The following is a 16,552-nucleotide window of genomic DNA, read 5'->3' on the forward strand; positions in this document are numbered from 1 at the left end:
CTATCCCTCTGTTTCTCTATCCACTTGTGTGTCTCCCCTCACCCCAGAGATGCTGTACTTTCCTCAGTATGACCAGGGAGCCTGGAAGATGCTAGTGATGTTGGCAGAGATGTGATTTCTTTTAGGAGCTCACCACACCTCCCCCAGTCTGTGATTAACCATCTGTGTACCCCCTCCCTCAGGGGCAGAAGGCCTGATCCAGAGGAGACCCTAAAAGTGTTTGTTGAGGGAGCACACTGCAAGGCTCTACCTGAGGCATATACAGTGAGCCTTCCTCTGGGCCAAGGCCCCGTGGCTTGGAGCTGAGACCCGCTGCCCTCCCCCCTCCACTTATAAGTATATTGCAATGGTTCCTCTTCTCTCCTGAAATCGAATTCATAGATATTATTAACTACTGGCAACCCATAATCTAAACAAATCAATATAATGCCCCAGTTGTAATATGAAAGAGAAATAAAAGGAAAATCATTTGTAACGAAATTATACATATTTCATCACGTGAGTGCTCGGGCAGGACTACACCAGAAGAGAGGATAAAGTTGTCAAGTGATTGTGCCTATTTGTAATGAACATGTTTAGATTTAAGAGAAATAGGACACTCTTTAACTGAAAAATGTAATACTTTCAAACAAGGGCTAACACATGTATTTACACATATGCATAGAATGTACCATGTATACAACAGCTGCAGATGCAGACGGACACAGGTGTGGCTTATAGCAACTGGGGAATGCAAGTGATGTTATGAAACAGTGAACAACCCTTGGCAAAGTCCTGGGAGATAGAAAGCATCGCCTTCCCTTGATTTACACAGTGGTTCCACCCCTGGCAAGATCATATGTATTAAAAACAAAAACCTTGCAAAAAATAATAAAACTGCTTTGTGTTTAAATGCAAAATAGAGTGAGATTCTAGACTCTGGCAATCACAAAGAGGGGTGCCGACAGCTCTTCCTGGTGGGACAGTCCTGTGTGTTGAGATGTCCAGCTTCTGGGATCCTGTCTGCTAAGTGGGAGTAGCTCCACCCCCCAACTACTGGGATGAACATAAACACCCCATAAAAGTCCACATGCCCCTGGGAGATAAAACTCCCTTTGAGAAATCCTAGTTTAGAAAAAAGTGTGGCAGCTGCAGGGGCCAGAGTTGACTCTGTACAGCCTCGGGTAAAAGGCTCCCTGAGCCTTGGTTTTGTCCTCTGTTGAATGGGGCTTTTTGATGTGAGGTAAGATGGTGAGTTGGCGCGTGACAGGTACCCAACAGGTAGGAGCTCTCTCCTCCCTCCCCTGTAGTCCTCGGCCAGGCCTCGAAGCCCTCACTCTTCCTCCCGCTCCAGGAAGCTGGGCTGCAGGCCCACCTAGCCCTGTGTGCTTCCAGAAGCTTCTGTGGGTTGGCCTTGCATTGCATCTGAGATCCCTTGCCCTCCTAAAGCCTCTGCCAGCCAGAAGCCTGAACCTCTATAGCCCTCTGATTCCTTCACTCAAATGTTGCTAGAGCACCTGCTTGCTGTGGGCATGGGAAAGCCCGGGAAGGGTATGAAAGGAGCACAGACTGGGGCTCAGATTTAAGGTGCAGCCGAAGCCCTGTGCTGTCCGAAGGCAGCACAGAGGGCTTCCTGGAGGAGGGGGTACCTGAGCAGGGCCCAGCAGGTGGGGAAGGTTTGGACATGGAGCTCTGAGGACAAGAGCATCGTGGGTAGAGGAAGTGTTGGGGTCAGTGGCTGAGAGGCCGGGACATGGGAGGTGGTCAGAAAGTCACTCAGTTTGTCAGGGGCCGAGTTCAGGTCTGCTGTGCTCTGGCCTGTGCCATGGCACCACACCTCCCTGGTCTCCTGGCTTCCAGCGTGCTCCTCCAATCCTCCTCTGATGCCTCTGCTAAGAGCAAGCTTCCCCAGTTTGCTGTTAACCTTGTCTAGCCCTGCTCAGACCCTCCATGGCTCCCATCTCCCGCAGGGTGTTCAGCTCCTTGGTGGCTTGGACCCACCTCCATGCTTGTTCATACGCTTTAGTTTATTTGTTTCTTCATTCAGTACATACTGAGCACCTACTATGTGCCAGATCCTGCTGTAGAGGCCAGGCAATTAGTAAAACCCCAACACAAACGTTCCTGATCTGATGGGACTGACATTTTGGTAGGGAAACAGACAATAAAGAAAACACAAAAATATAAGACGATGGAGTTAAGAGCAGGGAAGAAAAATACAGCAGGGTCAGGAGACAGAGAGCAAGGAAGGAGTTTTCTTAAATATGTATATTTTAAATGTTGAGGGTTGATCAGATACCATTTTGTCATTCGTGGTTTTTTAAAAAATCCATATTTTGTTCCTGTGAAAGTTTTGTGTCTAATTCTGAGGATGAATTCTGACTGGACTTGGTTGATCTTGGCTGTCCCACTCCCCTTGGCCAGGGATTTGTTCAGGGATGGGCACAGGTCCATTTTGGCCAATTGTATTTAATGGAAGGACTGCCAGGGGCTTCTGGGAACAATTTTACTAGAAAGAGATATGCATGGAGAAAGCCTTTTGGCCATAGCTTCCCTTACTTTTTGCTTGAGCTGCTATCATGAGAGGATGTGATACTGGGAACTGTGGCAGCCATCTTGTGACCATGAGTAGAGATAGCATGGCATGCAAAGAGTGGCAGAGTGGCAAAGGAGAAAAACTTGTGACCTCAGTGACATCACTGAACCCCTGAACAAGAGCAAGGCCCTTATTCAGTCAACACTAATGTTTTAGATAACACTTTTTTATTAACGGGTGTTACTGGTTATAGGTGTGCTGAATTACGCCTTCCCGCAGGCCTCAGGCAGTAGAGCAGGCTGAGTGGCTGGAGTCCCAGACTGGTAGCTTCTGACCTCAAAAGTGCCTTCTATTTCCCCCGGTAGCCAACCCACAATATCATCCCTCTGCACACCCGAGAGGGATGGGGCGAAGGTTGGGAAGCCTTCCTTGAGGCCCAGCAAGTCCAACATCCTACTGTTGTCAACCGTGCCCATCTTCAGTGATCGCCTTCTGCTCCAGTTGTTTGGAATTACTCGATTCCCCAGACAACCCCAGGCCCTGTCTAGCTCCATGCTTTTGCACTTGCTGTTCTCTCCTCCTGAATTCCCTCTTTGCTCAGCTCTTTCTGGCAAACTCCTACTCACCCTTCAAAGCCCAGTTTGAGATTCAGTGTTGCCTCTTGTGTGAAACTTCTCCAGACCTCTGCTCCGGTGTCTCTTTTGTGCTGCCCTGCCACTCCCTCCCATTGGTGGATGGTCTCTCCAGTTGAGGGCCTTCCAGGGACTGGGTTTCATTTCTACCTGTGGTCCCTGTTCCTAAGTCAAGGACCAGAGGGCTCAGACCAGAAGCTAATGGTTTTTGTTGGTGAGGGAGGGAGCGAGTGAATGAATGTCCTCAGCTGCCAGACTGAGGGCAAAGGCTGGGTTGGCCTCCCCTGCAGAGCACAGCGCAGAGGTGGTGCTGGCACCGTGGTTGTTCCGATGTTCTGGAGGTGATGCCCCGGGAAGGCGGGGCAGGTGCAGGCCTGCCTGCTCCCAGCCCTCCTGCTTTCTCCAATCTCCACGCTCTCCCTGCGTCTCGGGCGGCAGCTTCCCAGGGGCCAGTTCCACCCGAGTTCTTCCCCAGGCCTCTGCCCGCTGACTTATCCTCTCTGCCGTCTCTGGGCTTCAGGGAGCAGCCCCCGCTTCCTTTGGGTGTGCTTGGGGGCTGGAGTGGGACACTGGAGAGGAGACAGGTGACAGTCCTTGCTGCTCTGGGGAAAATTAATTAGCCTGGGTTCCTCAAAGCACTTTGAAGACAAAAAAAAAAAAAAAAGAAAGAAAGAAAGGAAATTCACGCAGTAGTCCCTTATCGGGACAGTTACTACCTGGAGGCTTACCTCTCCCCTCTGCTAGGGCAGGCTGTGTCCCCATTCCACTACATACCTGTTTTTCTAGAAAATCCAACTTCTGAAATCCAGGCACTTCGGTGCACAGAGCAAGGAGAGGCACATTTGGGTTCCCTCTAGGTGGGGCCCCAGCTGCCGAAAACCGGTTCCCAGTTGCCGCTGGGATGCTGGGCTTCAGATAGGACTTAGGATTCCAAGGCCAGCGACCCTGGCCGGGCCTCGCCTATGTGAGCCTCCGGATTTCAGCAAAATGAGGGTGGTGATGCGTCCCTTGGAACCAGCGTATGACAAGTACTCAGTACGCCGAGCTCCCGGCCTCTCCTGTCGGGACAGAGCAGACGGAGTCCGCGCAGCCCGCAGGTAAAGGCTGGGCCTGGTGTCTGGGCTTGGTTCCCCACAGGCCACCCAGCCAGCCTGCCCGCTACAGGGCGGACTCCAGCTCTAAACCGCAGAGCCAACTGCCCGCTGCCAGGGTGCCAGCTTCCTCCACACAGTAGGAAAGGCCTCGCCAGGCCACAGGCAGGCAACATAGTGGACTCGGATGACCGGAGTCATCTCCTTGAGATACCCTGGAATGTTCCCTCTGCCCTTTCCTGAATTGGAAGCAGAGGCTCGGAGAGGTCCAGTCTCTGGTGAATGGATCCCCAGCTGGGCTGGGGGAGGGGTGGCAGACAGGCAGGCAGGTGAGGTTTGGCGGAGGGAAGCTCTGTGAGCTTTTATGGGGCTTCAGAAGTTTGGCAAGGTTCAGCTCAAGGTGGGTGACGCTTCCTTCTTGGGGACCCCTCCTGTTCTCGGGTCCTGGCATACCTGTCAGGCAACAGGTGGGCTTCAGAACCAGCTCATTTATGGTTCCAGGTGAGTGATGGGGGGCCCCCCACTGAGGACGGGGGAGGAGGGGCCTCGGGCTCCAGATGAAAGGCCAGAGGTGCCCCCCATCTCCACCCCTGCCCACCTGGAGCTCAGGACTCAAGAGCATTCTGGGAAACCAAGGTGCTTCTCTTTCATTCTGTGCCCCACGGGGGCCCGCCTCTCCAGCTGGGTCCCTTCTGCCTTGGAAGGGGCATCACAGGTGCCTGGTGGGTGCAGGCCGCACAGGGCGCTTCAGGGGCCCCTGGATAGGATGCACTGCTGGCAGGCGTGGTCTACAGCAGGTCCCTCACCTCGCTGAGCCTCAGTGTCCTCTTCTGTAAAATGGGGGTAAGAACGAACGTCCTCCGGCCCCCCAACAGCGTCACTGAGAAGATGAAGTGAGAAGAGAAGTAGCTGAATCAGGGGCTCCCCGGCACTGGCCCAGCTTGTGCAGGCACAGGGGATGGGGAGAGAGTGAGCATGGGGACGCCACATCCTGAGGGCAGGCGACAGGACGGCTGTTGTTGGTGTCTGCCTGCTGACAGACTCTGAGCCCGTCTTTGGCCCCAAGGAAGCCTGGAAGCAATGCGGGAGATGAAGGCAGGGAGGATGACAGTGATGGGGGGGTAGCCGGGACCAGGTTTTTCAAGCGCTCGCTATGTGCCAGCCCCCGTTTTAAATGCTTCACCTGTTCTGAGTCATCTAATGCCTCGACCACACCACCCAGGAGGCTGGTATTTTATGGCCATTCTCAACCCTGGGGTGAGGGACTGAAGCCCAGGGAGGTTGGGTCGTGGCCTGAGGATGCCACACGCAGCTGCAGAGTGCAGCCCTAAGATCCGAGCCTGTCAGGCTGTGCAGCCACTACTTCTAACCATGGAATCACCCTGCCTTCCAGAGGACAGATGCTCAAGATCCTTATACAACAAAGAAGTATAGGATCAACGTCCTAAAGCAGGGGGAAGCGGAATCTAGGAGATGCCCACTGTTCTTTGCAAACTACAGCTTCTCCTGCTCACACACCATCAGTGGCTCCCCAGTGCCTATGGGACCAATGCAGGGCCCTGGGTCCCCTGACCCCTATGTCCTCCTCACCCTCCACCACCCACGTCACCTGCTGGCCACTCCTTGTCCGGCCTGGTCTTGCTGTCCCTGTTGCTCCACGACACTACTCTCTCTGCCCAGCCCCTCTCTCCCTTTCCACAGGCCCAGCTCCCCGGCTGCCTTGGCCCCCGGGTCCCTGTTGCCCCCCATCCCCCCTTGGCTGGTGGGTTCCTGGTCCTGCCAGCGAGATACAGTCACTGCAGGAGGTTCTCAGACGTGCCAGGTTTAATACTGTGATTGTTTTATCACATTTTTGTTTCTTCTTTTTAAACCCTTGAGGGTACTGTAGACACGTAAGTATCATATAAAGTCAGGAAAATAGAAAAGCAGAAAGCAGAGAAGGGCTCTTAACCTGCACCCCTCCCCAGGAGATGGCTGCTATTACTGTACCTGGGGTCTGGCCAGCAGACCTCCTCTCTTTTTTCTACTCATGTGTGGTTTCAAAGCGTTTCCTTAAACTTCCGCAGGCAATGGGAAGTCCCACCTTTTCCTTTCTTATTTCAGGACCTATCCCCAGGGGATGAGTAAGTCCTCCTGCTTCTAACCTACATCCCTCTTATGGGGTTCACTGTGGGTCCTGCCCTCCAAAGCAGTGGACCCCCGAGAAGCTGCCGTCCTGGGTTGCAGTGGTGGGCAAGAAAGAGGGTCTTCACTGGAATCTGGTCAGAGGGTCAGGGGCTCCAAGAGCCCCATAAAATGAGGGCTGGAGGGTCACTAAGTAACCTTGGCAACCTGGAAGACCAGCTCCAGGGAGGCAGGTGCCTCTGCCTATCCTGTCCGCTCCGTATCCCCGTGGCCTGCAGCAGGGCTCCCAGGGCTGGCGCTCCTGCTTGTGGAATGAAAGAGGCAAGAAGTGCCATGTGGAGAGGCGGGGAGATGGGCCAGACCAGGGAGGAGGAGGCCTCGCCCACCATCTAAGGCTTGGACATCAGAGGCTGGGCTGTCCCTGCAGGGTCGGGGGCCAGGGTAGAGTGGAGGGGCTTCCTGGCAGCCATGCAGCCATCATCGCAGAGGAAGTGGAGGCTACCAAGTCAGAATGCCTGAGGGCAGCCTGGCTTTGGAGCCATTTATCACCTGCAGCAATTCCAAGAATGCGGAGCCAGAGGAGGGAGGGAGGCTGGGGGAGCGGGGATGCCCCGCCTTTCTCCAAGAAGCAGAGAACCCAGACCCTTGGCATCTGGAGAAGGCAAGTCTCGCCCGAAGACTCAGACTCACAGAACAGTGGGGGACGCTGGCTTTTAGGGGGTGCCCGCCGCATGCCAGGCACTGTCGTGACCTGTATGGCACTAAGTGCTGCCACAAGCCCCGAAGGTCACGCCCCTGGGGGCGGGCAGAGCCAGGACTCACACCCAGGGCTCACACATTGATGGAGAGTGCTCCGCTGGAACCCAAGCCAGGCAGGGCCTGCTGTCTGCTCAACTGCCTGCATGGCTCCCACCTGCTCAGAGGAGAAGCCAAAGCCCTCACTGTGGCCACGGTGCCCATGTGCTGCCTCAGGGCCTTTGCACTGGCTGGCCCCACTGCCTGGGATGCTCCTCTCCTGTTACCTGTTTGGCTCACTCCGTCTCCTCCAGGTCCCTGCTCAGAAATCACCTCCTCCAAGAGGCCTTCCTTGGCCACCGTGATGTGACCTGGTCTCAGACAGCAGCCACCAGTTACTTAAAATGTGCGACTCAGAATCCAGGCGTGTCATGAGTGTCAAATAGGCACCCGATTTCCAAGACCTGGTGTTTAAAAAAAATGTAAAACAAATCACTAATAATTGTTTGTATCGATTACATGTTGCCATGATAATATTTTGGATCTATTGGATTAAATTAACTATACTATTAGTATTAATTTTGTCTTTCTTTTCACTTTCTTCCAAGTGGCCATGAGAAAATTGAGAATGACGTGGCGCTGCCTTCACTCTGACCTCTTTTCTCCCAGCGCTCACCCGCCTGCCTGTTACAGGTGCCCCTGCCTGTCTGTCTACGATCTGGGCCTCCCAGGAGGAGGACAGATCAGCTCCTGCTCCCTCGGCTGTAGCCCAGCGCACGGGGCAGTAGTCGTTGTTGAACGAGGCGCCTGCTCTGTGTCTGGCGTTGCCCTGGGCTTTGTTCCTGAGCATCTGAACTTGGGGTGGGGGTGGAGAGTCAGGGGAGGACGGCTGGGGTCCACAGGGGTGGGGGGACAGAGCACGACGGGGATTGGGGTCCAAGCAGTGTCCCTGGCTCGCTTTGTCCCTCTGCATTTGACTGTCTGTCCACTGAGGCCCTCGTTCTGCGCAGAGGTTCTGATGGGCTCCCTGGGGTTGTGCTCTGAGCTCCTGCGGGCGGGAGAGGCTGGGGAAGCTGCCGTCTCCGCTGATTCACACCTGAACCGGGCAGCATGGTTGAGCGACCAGTGCCCCAGGGGACTGCCACCTTTACCGTGGCCCCGCGGCGGGCAGTGGGAATGGAGGAGCCGGCGATTTGGGCAGGAGGTCCCCGCACCTTCTGGGGTATGGGGACAGGGGCCAGACAGAGGGGCCTGGGGACACACACAGGTGGACATGGCCTGGTCCTCCTCCTTGACGGGTCTCGAGAATTCCAAAGAAGTGAGGCAAGGGCAGGGGGTCCGCAGAGAGCGGCTGCGGGATTCCAGAGGCGAGTGTGGCCTCTGCCTGGCTTGAGCAGAGGATTCCCAGAGGAAGTGATGTTTCCCCTGGGAAGGGAAGGCTGGGTGGCACCTGAGGGCAGCTGAGCAAAGGCATGGAGGGGCGTGGTGTGGCGTGGGCAAGGAGGTGGCGACGCTGGAGCCACGGCCCCTGCTGGTGGTGGGTCCCCCTCGAGGGGACCCCGGCCTGCCCCGGGGCTCTGTGGCAGCTGCTGCTCGGAGTCTGCTGAGAGCCAACCAGAGGGCCCAGGCATCCCTGCTGAGAGGATGCCAGGAGGTCGGCCAGCCCGCAGTTCATCTCTGGGTACACAGATGCCTGTCCAACCACAGCTCGCACACCTCCACTCCCTCCAGGGCAGCCCATGGCTGGGAGAAACATCTCCATGTTTAGGGGGATCTCAGCGGGAGGGGAGAATGCTTAGACTCCGTACAACTTCTAAGTGTCTTGATTTTTAAAGAACTGTTCAAACCCTAGAGTGTTCAGATGCCTTAGAGCAGGGTTTTTCAAATGTCTCCTTTGTCTCTACCAACTTGGTATTTTTCTTTGGTCTTTGGTCATTTATATTTTGTTTTATGTTGTGAAAGAATGCCCGTCAGTTATTTTGTTGACAGACCTTCAGCGTGAATCTGTCTGGTGTTTTCTCATGATTAGAAGGAGGTGACGTATTATTGGTAAAGATGCTGCAGACATGCTTCTTGGAGCATCTTATCAGGGGTCTCCACCTCTGCTGTCATTTGTATTTTTATTGAAATGGATCCCCTTTTTAAATTCACTGCCTGACTTAATCCAACCATAAGAAACACAGTCCCCCGAATTATGATGGGTTTGATATGCGATAGCTGTTGAAATGGAAAAGCTTTTTTCCTGTTCCACGTAAAATCAACTCGATGCCCTCCAGGGCGATGTGCACCGCTTTTGACAAGTGTTGCTTTAGATCGTGTAGGATCTTTGGAACTGCGCAATGTTGCTCCGGTTTATTTTATTATTATTGTTTACAGAGAGTTCTCATAGCCATCAGAACTGTTTGCCTCCTTGATCGCTCTTCGATTCAGTATGTTGAGAACTTTTAGGCGTTCAGGCCCGAGTCCTCCGTCTCTGCTCCCACCCGGCCTCCTCAGCTCCCCAGTTGCCTGGAGGGGCGTGGCTTGTTCAAACTGCACATTTCTTGACCCTGAGAAACCTTGGCCAGTGTAGTAGCTTTGAGGTGAGGCCCTGGACTCTGCCACTTGATCACGCCCCCACCCACGGGGGTGAGATTCCCACACTGCCCCCTCAGCACCCTGCAGAGACGTTTATCACGCCTCGGCTGGTATAGAAATTCCAATCAGGAAAAGCAGAGAAGTCTGGGGAGCTCTGAGGTCTGGCTTCCCAGAGTCAACCATGCACGACCCAGGAGCTTGTGTGGATGTCTGTGGAAGCTGCCACGTGAGCCCAGGCCACGCCAGAGCCACGTCCACTCTGCCACCCTGTCTCATGGGAATTCCGCTCCCAGGAAACTCTTCCTCCAACGGGACGGGGAAGGGACCCTGGGAAACGCTGTTCCCAGGCTGTGTGGGGTGTGAGGCTGGGCGACAGCCATGTTTCGTCCCGTCGGCTTCCCCAGACGTGCGTAACGTGTTCCCTTCTGTTTAGCAATGTGCCAGCACCATGCTTATACCTACCCTTCCACCAGCGGAAGGCAAAGTGCCCCCCACCCCCGGAGAGGAAGCGTGGCGTCTGTCACTGGGTCTCTTCCAGCGGAGCCACGAGCCCTTTGACACTGCGACTTGAATGCTGAGATTTGTGTGCCTTGTATCTCGACAGGATGGAGTTGGGGGGTCGGGGAGGAGAAAAATAATGGGTTAATATATACAAGGATAGTCATCTGAAAGCAAGAAAAATGCACATAAAGCCTAGTCCTCATTTTTGCCATTAGTAGCCCTGTGGCCTCAGCTGCGTCTGGAGCTTCCTTTGCCCTCGCCGTCCCGTGTCCCGTTGGCTCTCATCTGAGCGTGGCTCCTGGCCTCGTGGCTGTGTTCCTGAGTGAACTGTGCCACTCGTGCTTCTGCCTGTACTGACTGGGCTGCTGTAGTTTCCTAATAACCACAGAGCACGGGTGTACCTAGAGGTGGCCCCACCTCCAGGGGCCTGCCCTGTCGTTCTGCTGCCAGCACCCCAGAAGCCTCCGCTTTAGGAGTGCCAGGCTGCTCCCCTGCTGAGCCCCGTGACGGGGAGCAGCCCGACTAGGAAGGGGTCCAGTGGGGAGCAGAAGACGGGGCACGTCCTGATGGGTGCCAGACAGCAGCCCAGCTGCCCCCCCACCCCCGCCCCGTGCCAGGTTTGAGCCCAGCTGCTGCAGGCACTTCAGGAGGTGGCCTGGGGTCTCTGGGGACTCGCTTGGGCCTCTTTTATCTTGTTCTGCCCCTGAGCCCTGCTGTCTGCCACCCAGGAAGCCAGGCCAATTCTGGGCTTGGAGTGTGGGGAGGGCAGCCTGGCAGGGCCGCCGGAGATGCTGTGTCTCTCGGGGATGAGGAAGGACGCACTGTGGGCTTCGGGCGGAGCCAGGACGCGAGCAGTGCAGGCCGCGGTGGGTTCATAAAGCGCCCTTTCACTACCTTGCGGGGTGGTGGCAGCTCGGGGGATCCCTCAGCAGCCTTGGGGTGTGGGGAAGCCAGTTCCCAGGAGACAGCTTCAGGCCCGTGTGGCGTGACGTCTCGGTGGGTGACACTCCTCCAAGATGCACACACACAGAGCCTGAAGCCCAGGCCTCAGGAACACTTCCTCTGGGCACCACGTCTGAAACTTCTCACCATCTTCCAGGACATGTTGCATCTTCCTTCCCAGGTTCATGGTCACTCTTTAGCCTTTTTTTGTGCTCTAACACACCAGACACCCCAAGTACATTACTCATCTTCATGGTTACTGTTTGTCCACAAGGACAGGGTTTTTTTGGTTTGTTTTTTATCCAATATATCCAGTGCCATAACTTCAGCAGCTGGTGAGTGCTTTGCACTTAGAAGATTCTCAATAGAGACTTAGGGAAGGAACACATGCTGTGTGCTTAGAGTAGGGTTGTGGGAAGCTGTCTCTGTCCTCAAGGAGCTGACATTCTTGTGGTGACAACAGATGCAGGAAATGGTGACTGCCATCTGGGAGGTGGCAGAGCCTCTGGCTGAAGCCAGCCCAGGGCTCAGAAGAGCTGAAGGGGGCGTTGGGCCCCTGGCTGGCAGGGGAAGGACATCGGAGTTGGGGGAGGAGCAGAACATGGAAATTGAACATTAATACCGCAGGACCTAATTTATGAAAACATCTAATTACAGGATGCCGGTGTTTAATTGTAATTTTGGTAATGACCTGCAACTGCATACAAATTACAGGGTAATCAACTCAAACGTGCTTACGGTTGCTGTAAATGCCATTTAATCTAACGTGGGGCGCAGACAAGGGCAGGATGCTAGGGACGTCCTCCATTTGGCTTATAATGTCACAGCCAAGGAGGTGACTAGCATGATGCTGGGCTGCAAATGCCAGCTGCCGTGCATTCCCCCCCTCCCCCATGCATGAAGAGTGGCCTGCACATAGGCCCCAGTTTAAACTGCAGCAAGAGAGACTTAGGTCAAACCCAGGCTGATCCGGAAGGGCTTGGAGGAAGGAGAGGAGGGTCCGCCTGCTGGTTGGTTTGGGCAGGTGGGACCAGGGGGTGGACCAGTTAGAGGCTGGAAACCAGTGGCCACGGAGGTGTTTTATTTGGGCTGCACAGCGTTCTGAAGGAACGGATCTGAGAGCCTTGGACAGGGCGCCCTCTCTCTTGTAACCACATCCCATCTTGACCCCTGCGGTCACCCTGCAGCCCACTGTCTTTCATCTTCACTTGCACCTTTACTGCCCGGGCCCCGGCGGCACTGAATCACCCACACGCTTCCAGAGGCAGAGACTGTTAAGAGGAACATGGGTTTTGGGGCTGGACCCCCAACGATTGAAATCCACACTCTTGTGGCCTTGGTCAAGGAAAAGGATCCCTGAGCCTCTCCATGTGTGAGAGAGATTATGCACATGTATAAAATGCCCAGCTTTCAGGGTCAGCCAACATGTTCTCCAGCTGCAAGAGGCAGTCTAGCATCGTGGATGAGAGCGTGGGCTCTGGTGCCAGCTACCTGGGTGCCCATCCCAGCCGTGGCACCTGTGAACTTTCCAAACTTGCATACCCTTGGACACCCTCATTTCTCTATCTGTAAAGTGAGGATGGTTGTAAAGAGTGCTGCCTAGCTTAGAGAGTTTATGGAATGAGTTCATGAATAGGAAGGGCTTAAAATAGTGCCTGGCACACAGTAGGCACTCAAGAAATGTTAGCTGTGAGTACCTACCGTGTGCGGGGAGCTGTGGGTAAAGTGGAAGACAGGATAGCTCAGTTTCCTGCACAGGCGCATGAGTCTCCTCTCCCTCTCCTTGAAAACTTTCCCTGGCTGATCTGCCTGATGAACTTTTATTCATCCCTCAACACCCAGCTGGTTTTTTCCTCTTCTGTCCAGTCTTGGCTGCTCCCCTCCTCCTCTGGGGTAATATCTGTTGGATGCTGGGTGCTCTGGTGGCATCCAGTTCAGGGGGCCATTGGCTTGTCTCTGTCTCTGAGTGGAAGTGTTCGGGAGTGTTTTGGTGCCTGGCATCATAACCACACTGGACGCGGCACCCAGGAGAACTTGCTAAATGTTGGTTGAACTGGTCCTATTGAAGTAGCAAGCAAGGAGGCCCCTCACAGGACTCATTGCCAGGGTAGATGCTTTTTAGTTAATTTTTTTTTAAAGGAAACATGTTTGTAAGGAAAAATGTATGTATTAACAGTAACTAATTATATTGGGTAAAAGTAAAATTTTCCTTCTCAACCTCTAGAATTCTCTAGAGGCAGCCAGTGTTTATAGTTTCTAGTACTTCACTGCAGACATTTTCTATACATCTACATGCAGTATATATTTCTCTACAAATGGACCCTCAAAACACACGTGTCTGCATCTCCTGTTTTCATTTGCTAATATTTCTTGACCATCCTTCAATTTCAGATTGTTTTAGTGGTGCGTGGAGTTCCAAGGTACGGATGCCTCATGATTTATTTAGCTGGCCCCCTATTCATAGACATTGGGCTGTTTCTGATTTTTGCTCCCCCAAGCCAGGCTGCACAAGCATCTCTGTACATACCCCTCGGCATGCGTATCTGCAGGTGGTGAGGCAGTGGACAGCGGTGAGGTCTCCTGACTGGCCCGGCCTGCCCCCCACTGCTGGGCCTTTCCGTTGCTTTCAGTCCTTTGCTGTTTCGCGGGTCTTTTAGCTGCTTAGTGCTCGTTCTGTACTGCTTTAGAAAGGGCCTTATCCCTGTGGTTCCCGCCACCGTTCAGGAGCTCCGAGGTTCTGATGGGAAACACCCTCGAGGGTGAGAAGATGGACAGACAGGTACATCTCTGCCGTCTCCGTCCCCTATCACCACCAGCCAACTGGGGCAACTCTGCTTTGCCCAGTTTTATGTGGATATTTTTTACTATAAATGTGGAGTTTTTCAGCTACAGAACCGTGTCCAAAGGCTCCTCTCTCTCCATGTTTTAGACCCAGGGAAACTGAGGCCCAGGGAGAGGGGCATGGAGGCTGAGGCCCTGCTTGGGCCTGGGGTGGGGGGGTTAGGGGCCCTTTGCCGGAGCAGCCCCCATCGGGGCCCTGCAGCCCTGTCCCCCCGGCCTAATCCCGTTTTCTGCCCAGCTGAACAGCGGAGAAGGCTTATTTCTCATCCCATTTTAATGCAAAGGAGGCTGCCAGGCCTGGCTTGTTCTGAGCTCAGTGACAGTGGCCGTGAATGGGGACCCCAGTAACCGGGACAAAAATGTGACAGGGCCCTCCATCATGGCATTGTCCGACAATCAGGACATTATAGTTGCTCCTGGAACCCTCTCCGGGAAGGGCGGGGGCCTCCGCCTCGTATGCTAAGCAGACAGGGGCCGGCCCGCCTTGGGCCACCCGGCCTTGGCCTGGTCAGTACTTCCATTGTGTCAGGAGCTTGGACCTGAGCAATTCAAAGGGTCCCCCAGCTAGCTCCTCCCTCCCTCCCTCCTCCCGCCACGAGGCCTGGGCGTGTGCGTGCGGTGGAGGGGCTCCCAGACCGCCACCCCGGAGAGGCTGATGCCGCCCCTGCCCTGCTGCACGACGGCAGGACAGGTGCTCCCCTCTCTGGGCCTCAGCCACAGCAATAACGATCACCACCCAACAGCGTTTCTGAGTGGCATGGAGGGGTGCGGGAGGCTGTGGCTGGGGGGCCCCCAGACTGCGGGGTGCAAAGCGGGGGCAGCGCTGTCCAGCAGAAAAGGGGCGCAGACCACATGTCATCTCAGACTTCCTGGTAGTCACGTTAAAAGAAAGTAGAAAGAAACTGGTAAGATGAATTTTAATAGGATAGTTTATGGAACTCCACCCAAAATAGCATTTCAGCACGTAATCTATATTGAAAATACCGTTAACAAGACATTTCACGTGACTTTTTTCATACCGAGCCTTTGAAATCTGGTGGGTATTGGACCCACACTGCACATCTCAATCCCCTTGCAAGTGCCCAGGGTCCACACGTGGCTGCTGGCTGTCGTGCTGGACGGCTGAGCTCTAAAGGGGACCAGCGGGCACGCCCACACTCTGCCAGGGCTGCTCACCTACGCTGTGACCCCGGGCAGGGCGCTCCGCCTCTCTCGGGATCAGTTCCCCCTCTGGAGCTCCCTTCACAGCCGGTGATAGAGAGGAGCAAGGCGATCCCCGGGACCCTGGCTCGTGGCACCTCGTGCGTAGGCCCTCTGCCAGGCCCTCTCTGGGCCCCCTGATCATTCTGCAGCCACGCCCCCCACCACGGGCCTTCCCCCCAGACCCTCCTCTCTCCAGGCACAAGCTTCTGTCCCACTCCTCTGGGGGGCTGGGGTGGGAGCGCTGAGGTAATGCAGGTCGGGGTGAACTAGATGAGTATCTCCTAAGCCCGGCGGCAGTCCCAAGATGGTCTCCCTTTGCTAAACCTCCCCTTGCTGAACCCATTTTGCAGATGTGGAAACAGAGGCCCACTCGCACAGAGACACGGGGGAGGGCATGGCTGAGCCACTCTTGGACCTGCCTCTTGCAAACGTTTAGGTAGAACAGTCGTCCCCACTCCAGTTTCTTCAACGATTGGTGAAGCTCGTTCACTTACAGATGCAAATGCCACTACTGCCTAGGGTGAAAACCCAGGGTGGGGCAACTGGCAGGGGCCTGCCATCAGGAATCAGGTGGCCTCCGGCCTCCGGCCTCCGTGTGTATGATCTACAACTGTAGGTAAGTCATTGCCCTCCCCACCCGGTTTCCGGTTTCCGACGGGCAAGTCCAGGGTCTTGGCATCCAGGGCAGGGAGGGCGACATTTGCAAGCTGTGAAGAGCCGTTCCCAGGCCAGGGGTGGGAGGGCAAAGGGAGCAGGTGTGGACACAGCACCTCTCTCTCCTCCCCCACCACCCTCGCCAGACCCCATTGATCGCAGGAGGCTCCTGTCCTCAGAACCACAGGCTCGCCTGCTCTCGGCTCCCTTCCATTTGCGACTGGACAAGTTCCAGGGCCGGAGTGGGGCAGGCAGTAATGGACCACAGAGTGAGTTATGCAGCCACGGGGGGGGCCACCTCGGAGGAGGTGATGGGGGCTGGGGGCACTCAGGTGTGAAATGCCTCCACCCTTCGCCTCCCTGCCTAGCCCCTCCCCGACGCCCCAGTCTCCTCGGAGCCTCCCTCCAGTCCTCTCCCCCTTGTACCCCAGGTGGGCTGGGTGGCTCCATTATCCAGAATTGGAGAATGAGGCCTGGAAGAGGGGAGGGGCTTGTCCAAGGTCACAGAATAAGTGACCTCTAGAGTCTGAGGTCCTTTGTCCTGGTGCAGAGGTGCCTGGGGACCCTCCTAGCAGCCTGAGCCATGAGCCCTCCCCCTACCTGCTCCAGTGGTGCGGGGTCCAGCCCTGAGGCTCCTAAGTCTGCTCTCTCCCTGGCCTTGGATTGGGTCTGCCTGCTGGAGGGTGCTGGGCCCATTGCTTCACCTTTACCTGTTGTGTGACGTTAACCAAATCACT

Source organism: Mesoplodon mirus (assembly GCF_964341445.2).
Source record: "Mesoplodon mirus genome assembly, chromosome: 12".
Lineage (NCBI taxonomy): Eukaryota > Metazoa > Chordata > Mammalia > Artiodactyla > Ziphiidae > Mesoplodon > Mesoplodon mirus.